General features: G+C 35.5%; 1 protein-coding gene across 1 annotated transcript in view; it reads left to right on the forward strand.

Moving 5' to 3' along the window:
• Nucleotides 1-12,946: 12,946 nt before the first annotated feature.
• Nucleotides 12,947-15,828, forward strand: part of LOC127876293 (transmembrane protein 179-like) — a 35,067-nt gene continuing 32,185 nt past the window's right edge. The window contains exon 1 of the mRNA XM_052421421.1: nucleotides 12,947-13,034. The gene's annotated coding sequence lies outside the window, so the exon portion shown is untranslated. The remainder of the gene's footprint in view (nucleotides 13,035-15,828) is intronic.

Here is a 15,828-nt window from a genome sequence, read left to right on the forward strand (position 1 = left end):
TATAAGTATGCATTGTGCTATTTTATGCCAGAATAAATATATGTTATGTTATATGTTATACTATAATAAAACAGGGGAAGTCTACACTGTGTATTAGCAACCTGCTACTGTGATCTTATCAGCTCAATACACAGGAACATGGCCATGATGGCTACTGTACTGGAAAAATTGGATTTACAGTCAAAATAACCGATTTCATTTAAGTCTACACTGTGTATTAGCAACTTGCTGTGGTGATCTTATCAGCTCAATACACAGGAACATGGCTTCTGTACTGAAAAAAAAATGGATTTACAGCCAAATTAACTGATTTCATTTATTGCTGAAGTGGTGTTTACTTTAAATTAACAACGAGAATTGATTCACCTCACCGTTGCACATTATATTAAATTAATTAATTTAATGAACTAATTAAAGACGGCGCTAATAAAGTGTGAAGGTGGAAATTAAGAAATAAGATCTATTTTCGCATGACACTGAATACACATGATACATGGATAAAATATAAATAAGACACATTTGAATCTTTCATTTCTCCAAAAAAAATAGCACGTAGTCACATATATAAGATAGCTTAAAGACCAGAAAACAATTCAAGTAAGACACATTTGCATCTTTCATATCTTAAAAAAAAAAAACATGTGAATCTGAAGCAATACATTTCTAAATGTCGGCGGACAGCATAAGTTCAAAGAAGGAACCACAATTAAATAAGATCCATTTTCGAATGATACTGATTGTATAGCAAGTAGTCATATATTAATTCTAGCTTGCATTAGTTAAAATAATTGTGTTAATTAAGTTCACATTAATCTGTTCTTTAAATAGAGATAGAACAGATTAAAGACGGCGCTAATAAAGTGTGAAAATGCACGTGCCTTTGAACGTTGAGTTAAGCGAGAGGTGCGAATGAAATTACACATAATTAAAAACTGATACTATTGTGTCAGCTTGAATTGTGCTAACATCATTAACTCAAAATTGTCTCGATGCTCGCGCAATAAATGGTTTTAATGGAACGATTAAAATCGCTATTATTAATACAGAACAGAACAGAAAGTTTATTCATATAACTTGAACATTTACAGTTCATCGTTACATATACAAAACTGACAATATATAAGCAATAAGCACATGCATAGTAATGCGAAAGTGACCAAACTAGTACATAAAAAGGTGTTAAAAATGCACTAAGGCCATCGAATTACTCAACGTTTGCATTCAATGTATCAGTTCTCATTTTAAAAGCATTTTTACAATATATCGCGAGTTTATTTAGGACTTTGGTTTTATTATTTGTTAACAAAAGAATAAATTTATGCATACTAGGTCGGTTATAATAGAATTTGTCAATATACATTTTTCTTATATCTGTATAAAGAGGACATACAATTACAAAATGGTATTCGTCTTCAATATCATTCGAGTTACATATATTACATTTGCGTTCGTTTTTAGGAATATGTGTATGTCTCCCAGATTCAATTTTAACATGTGGGACGAAAGTCTTAATTTTGATATATATTTTCTTAAATTAAAGTTTTGGATTATGTTAAGGTAATCAGATAGTTCAAATCGATGTTTCAATTCTTTGTATAAAGTTAATGAACTTTTAACGTTTAAATCATTTAGCCACAAACCTATGTACATATCAATTAGTCTATTTTTAAATATAGGAATAAATACATGTGCATTTACTGATTCTGGGTACATCCAAACATCTACAAAACCAGTGTTTTGAAGTAAGTCTCGTACTTTGGTAATCCAATTGTTACATCGTATTATATTGTCAGTACCATTTCTCATATAACATAGTGTACTATATAATATACAATTAGTTTGTTTAACAGTATACAATATTATGAAATATTTTATAATTCGTACATAGCGATTTATATATAATGGGTATCGCCCTAGTTCCCCGTACACAGCTGAATTAGCGGTACTCATTTTGACACCCAGTATTCGTTTCAAAAATCTTCTGTGAACTCTTTCAATATCATCAGCATTTACAAACCCCCAAACCTGACATGCATAACACAGTATTGACGTACCATAAGAATCGAACAAATTTAACATTATTTTAACAGGAACATGCATGTCTTTGGTGATTGCAAAAAGCGACCCCATAGCCTTTAAGCCTTTATCGAATAAAGCTTGAGTAGTTTGTAAAAATGATCCACCACTTGAAAGTACAATGCCGAGATAGTTAAATGATTGAACCATTTCTATTTGCTCATTGTTATAAAAAATTGGCTCGTTCTGTGAATTATTTCCTCCCTTTTTATATATGACCACTTTTGTTTTTTCTACATTGACTTTCAACTTCCATCGTTCACAATATTCGTATAGATTATCTAAAGATTTTTGCAATCCTTTTGGTGTTTCTGAAAAAATTACAGCATCATCCGCAAACAATAACAAATAAATAGATAGCTGGTCCAACGTGATCATGTTTTCATTGTTATTACTCAAAAAGAGTTCGATGTCGTTAGCGAAAAGAGAAAATAGTATAGGTGAGATTGTCTCCCCCTGCAATAATCCAACTTCGCAATTAAAGAAATCCGACAACGTCCCCATATGTCTTACACATAATTTCACTTCATCATACATAGACCGAATAATTTTTAACAATCTACCGTTTATTCCGCTCTTAATAAGCTTGTACCATAGTCCGTTTCGATATATTAAATCATAACATTTCATAAGGTCGATATAGCAACAGTATAGTTTCTTTTTAGAACTGAGTTGTTTATCTATAAAAGCCTTTAGTAGGAAAATAGCATCCACAGTGCTATAATTGGTTTTGAATCCAAACTGAGCGTCTGTGAGCGTATCATTTACAATAGCCCACTTTTTAAGCCGTTCATTTATTACGACTGTGAACAGTTTGGCGAAACAGCTCACTAACGTTATGCCTCGATAGTTGTTAGGATCGAATGAATCTCCTTTTTTGAAAATAGGTATAATTACTCCCTTTGACCAAGATTTGGGAAATGACCCTTTTTCAAGAATATCATTAAATAATATTTCCAGTGGTGTATCAAGCACATCCTTTCCCGCCTTAAAGGGATCTTTTCACGCTTTGGTAAATTGACAAAATTGAAAAAAGTTGTTTCAGATTCGCAAATTTTCGTTTTAGTTATGATATTTGTGAGGAAACAGTAATACTGAACATTTACCATGGTCTAATATAGCCATTATATGCATCTTTTGACGATTTTAAAACCTAAAAATTATAAAGCGTTGCAACGCGAAACGATTGAATAATTTGGAGAGTTCTGTTTTTGTCGTTAAATTTTGTGAAACTACGAAGATTGCTTATATAAGGTATAAAATACTTCAAGTATATGTACTCGGCGGAATAGCTCAGTAGGCTAAAGCGTTTTTACTTCAGGACTCTGGCAGGACTCCAGGGGTCACTGGTTCGAAACCTGGTCCGGGCAATGTTCTTTTCCTTTTTTTAATTTTATTCTTGATTTTTTACTGGAGCTTTTACGATCCAATGTTTACATTTATCAATATAAAGCATTTAATGATTAAGTTAAAAAATGCCAAAATCTGTGAAAAGGCCCCTTTAAAATATTCGTATATAATATTATCAATCGAATGAGATTTATTTATTCCCAATAATTGTATTGCCTTTCGTATTTCTTCCATCGTAAATAAAATATCCAACTCTTCAAATGTCCCTGGCGTCATGTTATCTGTATTATTAATACAAAGCACAAAAACTAAAAGTCATGCTGCAATTTCTATTTAAGAGTTTCACGTCAATTAGAAATACTTAAAACATATACACCAATTTACGTATAAGATGATAAACAGCATGAAGTGCTTTTCGGTTGGTATATTGCCGATATATTTATAACTTGCTACCAGTTGTTTATAAAACATATATATTATATTCGATATTTTACATGACTGTCTCAGTCCTCTAAGCCGAAATGATCCGTAAACTAAAAAAGTTTCTGTGTGTCGTATTACTTAAACTAAATTTTGATTTACATCGTACATCGAATCATTTCTGTCAGTTCTGTCGGTTGATATTTATTTTTTTTCTTCTGGGATTTGTTTTAGTATGATGCTGCTGCATTTGCAAATATAAGTGTATATTCAGTTATTATCCTTTATAAAAGTGCGGCTCGTGTGAATTTGTGAATAACAGAAGCATTTGTCTGCTTAATTAAGATCCGTGTTAATGTTCGTGTGTCGTATGAATAGATATCGTTGCAGGAAATTACAATGATCCGTAAATTTAAGTTTTAATCTGTACAGCATTTACGATTTCAGAATGAAGTAAACATTTTGATATTTTTTGCTTTTAAACATACCTTTTAATGACCATTGATAGATGAATAATGTTATACTATTATTTGTAATTTCAAAACATGTTACTTTGTGATGTTATTCACGTTCAATAAATATATCAGTTATTCTTATTAACCTGATGCCTGTTGTCTGCTACTGTTTCAATACGACGCTAAAAATTGTGGATTGCATAAAGTTAAAGGTCAAATTCCGTTTGTACTACAAATAATGCATTATAAATATGTCAAGCATGTTCACTTTAACAAATACGATACTTCTTTATGTAATGTAGAATTTTGCAAAGATAAAGCGCTTTATACATCAAATATACCAATGTATTACATATAATATGTGTACATACTTTTTTTAAACAAATATAATGAATCACGTGATGTTTTTATAATTTTGTTAAGCGTGCGTGACATTGAACGTTGATTTAAGCGAGTTATGCGATTTAAAAACTGATACCACTCAGCTTGATTTATAATTCATGTTCCAACGCGCCAATCTATTTAATTAAATGGTTTCATGAAATTGTGTTTAAAAGCATAACGATTGAAATTATGTAAGAAACACAGTTTTGCACATAAAATGATCGCCAACAGACCCGAATTAATACACTTCATAAATGCCAATCAGATAAAAAACAATTCAAATAATAAAACAGGGGAAGTCTACACTGTGTATTAGCCACCCGCTGTGGTTATCCCTATTTATCAGCTCTATCTCAGGCACCTGGCTACTGTTATGAACAAATTGGATTTACTGAAAATAACTGATGTCATTTATTGCCAAATTGTTATGTACATTTAAAATAAACAACGAGAGTGGACCCACATCATTGTTGCACATGAGTATAAATTTCACTGTAATCTGGGCGCCCCGTAATCTGTTCTTAAAATAGACATAGCCTTAATAAAGACGGCGCTAATTAAGTGTGAAGTTGGATATTAAGAAATAAGATCCATTTTCGCATGACCCTGGCAGTAGAGCATGTAGTATTATATCAATAAGACACATTTGAATCTTTCATTTCTTCGAAAAAATAAGCACGTAGTCACAGGTAAAGAAGCTACATTAAGCGCACTGGAAAAGATGCATTGGACACATTTGCATCTTTCATTTATTACAAAGCATGTGAATCTGTACAATACTTTTATTACTGACACATTATTCTTAAAGTCGACGGACAACATAAGAGGGAACCACAATTAAATAAGATCCATTTTCGCAGGATAGTGGTTTTTTAGAAAGTATTCACATATTAATTTTAGCTTGCATTAGTTACAATAATAAGTGCGCGTGCCATTGAACGTTGAGTTAAGCGAAAGGTGCGAATTAAAATCTGAAACTATTATGTCATCTGTACTAACATCATTAACTCAATGGTGTCAAATCGCCCATAGTCAATTAAAGGGACATTTTCATTTTTTGAAGTAGTTAAAAACCAACTTGTAGTGAGTGATATTTTGATGCAACCAAATGAAACTTTTGACTTTAAATTATGAAAAATCGGATATGGGAACATTGTGTGTGCTTTGTATAAAACATGACAGTCACTACAAAATCGTATATATAACATACTCTGTAAGAGACGTTACATATTATGACATTTCAAATTTAAATCACAAAATTGACAACTATCCAAAGATATATCATTCATTTAAGTGAAGAAATGATATATCATAATAACCATGAAAAGTTTTTCCGTTTGACTATGCCTTTAACGGAATAATTTTTTATAATAATATATATAAAATAAACGAGATCAATGATACCTTCCTTTCATGTATAGTGTACATGTAAGACAAACAGATTCTTTCAATTCATCGCTGTCATTACATCAGTCTATTAGCATCTCATTCACAATGAAATAATTTGCATTTCACGTGTGCAGAAAATGATTCATATTTTTTTTAAAGGAATTGTACTTCTTTTTAGCGTATCTTACAAAAGTATAAGCACGCATTGCAGAAAGCACTTTTTAGAACAAAAAAATCAACGAAAGACTCACTTGTCTTTCGCTAGTAGTAAAATCGTTTTAAACGTCTACTGTAAACAAGACCACAAGCTGAAATAACTGCAAAAAAAACATGAGAGAGAGAGAGGGAGAGAGAGAGAGAGAGAGAGAGAGAGAGAGAGAGAGAGAGAGAGAGAGAGAGAGAGAGAGAGAGCAACGAATTAGTATGCATTCATAGTTCAATGTTCTCGTTTAAAGTAAAATTCACAAAAAAAAACTCAAATTCGTATATTCGAGCTCTCATCATGATTTTTATTTCAGTCTTCATGAAACGAGTCTTAATTTCTACAGATTTTTTGTTATTGTACGAATGAGTAAGTGCTAATTATTAGATCTAGTTGATTAAGTGCACACTGATTTTGAAACATGAAATAATAATGTAAATAGCATTCATTTCTGTGAACTCGGGTTTATATTCGCGAATATTAGTATATTCAGTAGTCAGGCTCGAGACCGGCCGGAATGAAAATAATGAGCTATGTAACAGAACTTGTTTTCATTGTACAGATAAGATCGAGGATGAAATACATGTACTCGTTCACTGTCCGTTGTATGTTGATGTTCAGGAGGGTTGACATAATTTATAACTAATATAGTCTTTAATTGTAAGCTATGTAAATATTGTCGTTGTTATTAGGGTCTGTTAGTTTTAAATCAAGCGTGGGTAACCATTGCTAATGAGTTAATTTCCGACCTGGTCAAAGGTGATACTTGATTTCTTAAACCATTTTATATTATGCGCGTTAGTGCATCTTATCGCAGTGTCATTGTTTTACGTAACTATATTTATATATCTATAAACGGTTACTAGATTTACCGAAAGGAATGAAGATGTTTCGATTAAAGATTTATTAATTTACAGAAAAAGATTTTATGTTAGTCAATTGTGTTTTGCTATGAGCGGGGATGTGCGAATAACTGTAAACTTTTGCTGAGCAAGTCATTCATGCTATTATACGGAATTGCAGTTTACCTACATATTTTTCAAAAGGTCAGATAGCTTAATTGGTAGAGCAACCCAGGCCGGTATCATTAGATGGCTCATGGGTGGGTTCGGGTTCGAATCCCGATCTGAACTTCGTAGGTAAACTTGTGGTTGCAAGGCTGGAAACTGATAGTGTGATAATTTGTTTTCGGCGGGGTTTTGGGCTAACCGTTCAGTTCATCAGTTCGTCCGGTCACATGAAACCGTTTAATATGGCCTGTTTGTTGTTTAATTGCTGATTAACATATTTGACACAAATCGTGCAGTCCCGCTTTAACTCCTTATTTATGTTGGCTATATTGCACTTTACCGGTACGCTGCCATCATGGATTCCGAAATTTGCGCAACTTGACACTAATTATAAGGGCTTGGGTTATATTGCGTACCGGTAAAGTGCAATTGCCCCGGACTGTTTAGTTGCTCTTATCCGCAGTTGGTATTCGAACCATATATACTTCAGATGTGTGCCGACATAAGGTGATTTTATCTATTTTACAAACAGCAGCTTTTGTGCGATTTTAAAACAAAAAAGTTATTTAGTTACAAGGGTTGTTCTGTTGCTCTTATCTGCAGTTGGTTTTCGATCCATATATGTTTCTTCCAGATTTGTGCAAAATAAGGGTTTATATGAACTACACAGTCGGCAAATTATCACCATTTTACAAACGGAAGCTTTTGTGGGCTTTTCAAACATTGCCTCGTGTGACCTTTTGAACTGACAATATATCGTTCTAAATCATAAAACAATTTCAATGAAATGTACATGTAATTCTTTGTAAAAGTTTTTCTAAGCAAGTTAATCATGCTATTCAACAGAATTGCAGTTTACCCATATATTTTTCAAAAGGTCAGAATAGCTTAATTGGTAGAGCAACCCAGGCCGGAATCATATCTTATTTAGATGGCTAATGGGTGGTTTCGGGTTCGAATCCCGATCTGACCTTCGTAGGTAAATTGTGGTTGCAAGGCTGGCAACGGATAGTATGACAATCTGTTTTGGGCGGGGTTTTGGGCTAACAGTTCAGTTCATTAGGTCACATGAAACCCTTTAATATGGCCCGTTTGTTGTTGAATTGCTGATTAAAGTAATAATTGAAAGTTCATTTCCTTATTTTTTATAACAGTCTTTACGAACTCCAGGTTCTTCTGCTAGGAAGTGCCTTTAATGATTTAATTCAAATATTATCTGTATATAAGTTGTGTGTTAGTTTCTTCACGGTGCGTATATTGTATATTGTCATCTAGAGTCCGTGGTTTCTTCTATTACAGATTAATTGAGCTCGCTTTGATGCATCGCCTTATTTCATATTATGCTTTCTCACAATTTGTTTACATATTTAGAAACAGTGGAAGAAAACCATAACAACGGTACCAAAAATGTATGGTCGGTTAGAAAAAGGATGCTTTTATAGCCCCTTTTAGCTTTTATGTGTTTTCCTCAAGACATTGTTTTGTGTACAAAAACAAAACGGTATTTTTCGGTCAATTTTGACCGCGATTTACAGGTTGGCAATAACCCTGCCATAAAATATTTTAACATGGTTAGAAACAGTGGAGGTTCTTCTTTGCAACGGTACCATTATAATTAATATCGAATTAATAATAATGTTTTTATAACCCCTTTTTCTTTACGGCATTTGCGTGTGTAAAAAAAAACCGTTAAAACAGGCCGACTTTGTCCGCGATTTACAGGCCGACTACGACCCTGCCATAAAATATTTTGATATGGTTAGAAACTGTAGAGGATCTTCTTTACAACGGTACCATTACAATTAATATCGGACGAATAATAATGCATTTATAACCATTTATATCGGTTCCGGGTTTTCTTTACGGCATTTGCGTGTGTAAAAAAACCGTTAAAACAGGCCGACTTTGTCCGCGATTTACAGGCCGACTACGACCCTGCCATAAAATATTTTGATATTGTTAGAATCTGTAGAGGATCTTCTTTACAACGGTACCATTATAATTAATATCGGACGAATAATAATGAAGTTATAACCATTTATATCGGTTCCGGGTTTTCTTTACGGCATTTGCGTGTGTAAAAAAAACGTTAAAACAGGCCGACTTTGTCCGCGATTTACAGGCCGACTACGACCCTGCCATAAAATATTTTGAAATGGTTAGAAACTGTAGACGATCTTCTTTACAACGGTACCATTATAATTAATATCGGACGAATAATAATGAAGTTATAACCATTTATATCGGTTCCGGGTTTTCTTTACGGCATTTGCGTGTGTAAAAAAACGTTAAAACAGGCCGACTTTGTCCGCGATTTACAAGCCGACTACGACCCTGCCATAAAATATTTTGATATGGTTAGAATCTGTAGAGGATCTTCTTTACAACGGTACCATTATAATTAATATCGGACGAATAATAATGAAGTTATAACCATTTATATCGGTTCCGGGTTTTCTTTACGGCATTTGCGTGTGTAAAAAAAACGTTAAAACAGGCCGACTTTGTCCGCGATTTACAGACCGACTACGACCCTGCCATAAAATATTTTGATATGGTTAGAATCTGTAGAGGATCTTCTTTACAACGGTACCAATATAATTAATATCGGACGAATATTAATGCGGTTATAACCATTTATATCGGTTCCGGGTTTTACCTAAACGATTTCCGGGTTTTCCGGATATTTCCGGGTTTTATACCTGCCCCACTAATATTGAACATTACAAAAAGGATCTTATCTTTAAAAAAAATTTTTTGTTTAACATAAACGTCGGTCCGATGTCGGCCCAACATCGGCAAACCTCTGCCGATATGCCGTCATTTAGCCAATATCGGGCCGATATGGGCATGTTTGCTGGGTTATAAACAAATATTCATATCTCTTCGTTTGCGAAGTTTGGCAGGTTTATAGTTAGCATCATGAGATTTCTTTAGAAATCGTAAAAATCGTTGATCATCGTGGGAGTTGAAAATCTCTGAGAAATTCGTAATCTTCTTGAAAGAATAGCATATCTGAATTTGATTATTATCTCAGTGTTTATCAAGTTGATCGCCCCGAATTCTTCGTGCATCAATGAATGTTTGTAATTATAACTAAGATCTCTTCATCAACCGATAACAAAAAAAGGTCAAAAGCAAGGACAAAATAAAGGCGGAAAGAAGCGCACAAGGCAGAATGCATCCCCAAACTCTGTGAGCGATCACCCTGAAAAGTGTCAGATTATGGCGGATAGGCTACCAACCCAAACTCGCATTCAAGCAAGTGCATTCGCCGCGACTTCATATAACGCTCTACCTTACACCCCATCAAACAGATACCACACAGGGAATCAGTACTTCAATTGCATCAAACCAATACCACACAGGGAATCAGTACTTCAACGACAATACCACCGCCATGGGATTTCATTATATTAATTTCATACAAATATTAGTATATATTTCGTACAATTAGATATACTGGAACAACTCCTTAACAGAATAAACTCGCGATCTAGAATTTCTCCCATAAACACGGACTCATTCAAGACATAATACTAAAGAAATGAATAAATATATTACCAGATGTTTGGCAAATAAAGCCATGGAACGAAATAACGTATAAATTGCGGGATTAGTGTGCTTGTTTTTATAAGAAATAAAAAAAAAAATCTTGTGTAAAACTAAATGGCAAGGGTATTCTCTGTCGGACGGATTAATTTGTTATATCGTGGAAGAATTCTTGTGGTTCAGGGAACTCGTTTTTGATGTCAATTCTTTGAAAGTAAAGTATCGAATCTAATCTAATAGCAATACTATTAATATTACACAAATACAAGTAATGAATGACTCGATGGTGATCATTAAACACAAGCAATACAAGATACAATTCAACAAACGAAACATTATGCAAATAGTAAAACTTCGTTACCCTGGCACCGTCGCAGGCTTTTTGGGAGTCTCCTGCAAGTGCACCTACGTTCTTTGAGACTTCTGGCCCCGTCTGGGAGTCTCATGTAGGTTCTTAGACGGTCTTGGCACCGTCGCAGACTGTCTGGGAGCTTCCTGCAGGTCCCCCGACGGTCTGGGACACTTTCTGGCACCGTCTGTGAGTCTCCTGCAGGCGCCCCGACGGTCGTCATAGACTGTGTGAGAGTCTCCTGCAGGTGGGCCGACGGTCTAGGAGACTGTCTGGCACCGTCTAGGGGTCTCCTGCAGGTGGCCAGACGGTCTTGGCATATTCGCAGACTGTCTGGGAGTCCTTTACATGTGCCCTGTTGGTCTTGGAGAATTCTGGCACCATCTGTGAGTCTCCTTTAGGTGCCAAGACGGTCTTCGCACCGTCGCAGACTGTCTGGGAGTCTCCTGCATGTGCCCCGACGGTCTGTGAGACTTCTGGCACCGTCTGGGAGTCCCCTGCAGGTACCCAGACGGTCTAGGCGCCGTCGGAGACTGTCTGGGAGTCCCCTGCAGGTGCCCCGGCCATCTGGAAGACAGTCAGGCACCTTCTGGGAGTCTCCTGCAGGTGTCCAAAACGGTCTTGGTACCGTCGCAGACTGTCTGTGAGTCTCCTGCAGGTGCCGCGACGGTCTGGGAGACTGTCTGACACCGTCAGGGAGTCTGCCGCAGGTGCCCAGACGGTCTTGGCACCGTCACAGACTGTCTGGGAGTCTCCTGCAGGTAGGCCGACGGTGTAGGAGACCGTCTGGGAGTCTCCTGCAGGTGCCCATACGGTCTTGGCACCGTCGCAGACTGTCTGGGAGTCTCCTGCAGGTGCCCCGACGGTCTGGCAGACTGTCTGGCACCGTTTGGGAGTCTCCTGCAGGTGCCATGACGGTCTGTGACACTGTCTGGCACCGTTTGTGAGTCTCCTGCAGCCCAGACGGTCTTGGCACCGTCGCAGACTGTTTTTGAGTCTCATACAGATGCCCCGACGGTCTGGGAGACTTCTGGTGCCCTCTTCGAGTCTTCTGCAGGTGCCCAGACGGTCTTCGCACCGTCGCAGACTGTCTGTGAGTCTCCTGCAGGGGCCCAGACGGTCTGGGAGACAATCTGGCACCGTTTGGGAGTCTCCTGCAGGTACCCAGACGGTCTTGGCACCGTCGCAGACTGTCTGGGAGTCTTCTGTAGGTGCCCAGACGTTTTTAGAGACTGTCTGGCACAGTCTGGGAGTTTCCTGCAGGTTCCCAGTCGGTCTTGGCACAGTCATAGACTGTCTTGGAGTCTCCTTCATGTGCCCCGACGGTCTTGACACCTTGGCAGACTGTCTGGGACCATCCTGCAGGTGCTCTGACGGTCTGTGAGATCTTAACTATTTTTATTTATGTCATGTCATATACCGTACTTGATGCTTTGTATGTTTTCAATAACAAAATGTCAGTATCTTGATTATGCAATTGTTATAAATTATGAATTTAATAATTTTCTGTTTTTTTTTGTGTTTCCCAAATATTATTCGTTTTGTGTATTCGGCATTCCTTTTAAAGTCTAAATGGTAATAAAATGTTTTTTTCCCACAAAGAGTACTCTATACATAACAAAATAATTCTTTTCGGAGTGTCATTTCATTCGGGGCTAGTTGTCTTTCGATTGGGGCGAGTTGTCTTTCGATTTGGTCGAGTTGTCCAAAAAATTTGAGGCGAGGTGACCATATTTTGGGGCGAGTTGTCTTGGGGCGAGTTGGCTTTGGGACGAGTTGTCTGGTGACCGCACTTCAGTCGTACCCATCTCCGATGACAACAAAATCTATTGTCAACTAAGTCTTAGGTAGGGATAACAAACCAATTAAGTAAAGGATTTGGAAATGTACATTCTAGAAAACAAAATATGAATTCATTTTAGTTCTGTAAGATATTGTGTTAGTTAACAAATATGTAAGTTAAAATTCCCGGCAGAATCGTCGGATGGCCAAGCCGAATTATTAGGAATGTCAGACACTTCGACCCCTTGACACTTCGACCCCTTTGGTTCTTGTTTTAAAGATGACACTTTGACCCCTTTTAGACACTTAGACCCCTATGTTTTTCGTAGGAGAAGGAATAGGTATAATAGGGCTTTCAATAGGGATTCATGAAATACACTTTGGACATTATTTATATAAAAAAATCACTTATAAAAATGATTATTTACTACAAACACACTCTTTAGTTTAGAATCTAATAAGTTGAATGATCAATGAATAAAAACAAATGGTATTATGATATCAATTTATTGAGGAAAAAGAAAACATAATAATGTTGTGTGTTGAATATGATTAAAATACACTTTGAAATATTGCTTAGTTCATTTTGAAGGGGCCTTTTCAAAGACTTTGGAATGTATTGAATCTTTTCATTTAATGCTTTATATTGATAAATTTCAACATTGGACCGAAAAATCTCCAGTAAAAAAAAAACAATTATAAAATTTAAAAAAAGGAAAAAAAAGTAACCCGCAATTGAACTCGAACTAATGACCCCTGGAGTCGAGTAAAAAGTATCCCGCTCAGACCACTCGACCATCTGTGCTTATGCTATACGCGGATGTATATATTACTTAAATTAGCAATCCTCGCAGTTTCCCAAAATATAACAACAACAACAGAACTTTCCAAATTATTCAAGTGTTTCACGTTGCAACGCTTCATAATTGTCAGGTTTTCAAATGGTCAAAAGATGCATATAATTGGTATTTTAGAGCATGGTAAATGTTCAGTATTACTATTTCCTCACAAATATCATAATTAAAACAAAAATCTGCGAATCTGAAACAACTTTTTGTAATTTTGTCTATTTACCAAAACGTGAAAAGGCCCCTTTAAAGAAAATATGTACATACCCGGTATATTATTACAGCTATTCAAAATCAATAATGATCTTCATGATGAAGAAAGAATAGAAAAATTGTGCAAGTCTGAGTCAGACATTATAACAAATTTAATCCAAATACTTATGAATCACAGTAATTAAATAAAATCTAACAATGAAGGATTTTTCTTATATTAATCACAATAATAAGTTCTAGAAATTAAAGATTTTTCTAATAACAGAAGTCAAGAGGAAACTTTTTATAAGTAACACAAGTTAATTCATTTAATTTAAATAACCAATCAATTACATTCTTACATGAGTTTTAATTAACAGACAGGTGTCACTTTGGAATATACGTGTGCACCATATATGGAATATATGCATACATTCAATTAGATCTAATATCAGGGGCGTAGCTAGCATTTTTTGAGCTGTAGGCCCGGATATGATACATAAAAATGGGGGGTCCGGGGTCCTCCACCTGAAAATGTTTAAATCCTATAACGCCTGAGGTTAGATTTAAAGCATATCTTGACAAATAATAAGATAAGAAAATATAAGACTTTGGCCTGTTTTTCTTTGATATTTTACTGTTTTATCTCAATTTTAGAGAACAAAATTTTGTTTTTGTTCGGCATAAAGGGACTGAACTGACACGGATTCAGTCAATGGATCGGGATGCGGGGGCAAGTGCTCAGTTTTAAATTTCCGCGGTCATAAACATCATTCGGAATGTTTCTTAAAAATCCAACTATAATCGATTACAACTTACTGCAGTGTTACATGTAGATCTATGTAAACTTGTAACAGCAAGTCACGTGAAAAGAAGCGAGCTAGAATCTATGCACATAGAAAGAAGTAGAGTTGATAATTGGACGATATGTCCTTTGAACACGACAAGAATCCATTGTCTGAGGATTATGTCAATATGAAATGCAGATTTCTAACACCTCACCCCCTCAGGGTCAACATTTTAATGCGTTTTTCGAAGCATTTTTATTTTTTTCATGTTTAAAAAAAATTATAGGCCCGGGCCTGCTGTGCCTAATAGCAGCTACGCCCCTGATTATAGCATGTCAATTATTAAATTAATTTAAGCAACAGATTATTTTGATGACATATTCCACAAAATTTTGCAATACACAAGTTTATGTGCCATCATGTCCCAATAAACCAGGTTTCATGAGATATGGAACATACAGTACATTTTTGGCATTTTATGGAAGATAGAGTAAGGCATCAATTGACAGCATGCCATAGATATTCAACATTTCTATCTAAATTCTTCTCATAAAAACTGAAACATGTCATTCCTAGTTCTATATTTGCAAACACAATGTATGAAATATGTCCGTTATTAACTTTTTACCCAATATTAATTAAGGAAATGACCAAAACTGTAACCAATTTCTTAAAAGAATCTATAGACAGTAAACATGAATTCTGGTCATGTTGGTATCAAAGAAATAATGATGTCTAAAAAGGCGTTTATTGGTCTATTGCTGCTTATCTCATTAGGGTTCCACTAAGAAGCACAAAGTAATTAATATAAATATGTATTTCAAACTGTAGTGGTGATGCATATCTAATTTGTATGTCCCCACCACTATAATGGGGGACATATTGTTTTTGCCCTGTCTAATGGTTTGTGTTTTTGTTTGTTTGTTGTTTGTTTGTCCTAACTTTAACATTTGCAATAACTTTTGCAATATTCAAGATAGCAACTTGATATTTGGCATGCATGTGTATCTCATGGAGCTGCACATTTTGAG

This window comes from Dreissena polymorpha, chromosome 4 (assembly GCF_020536995.1).
Source record: "Dreissena polymorpha isolate Duluth1 chromosome 4, UMN_Dpol_1.0, whole genome shotgun sequence".
Lineage (NCBI taxonomy): Eukaryota > Metazoa > Mollusca > Bivalvia > Myida > Dreissenidae > Dreissena > Dreissena polymorpha.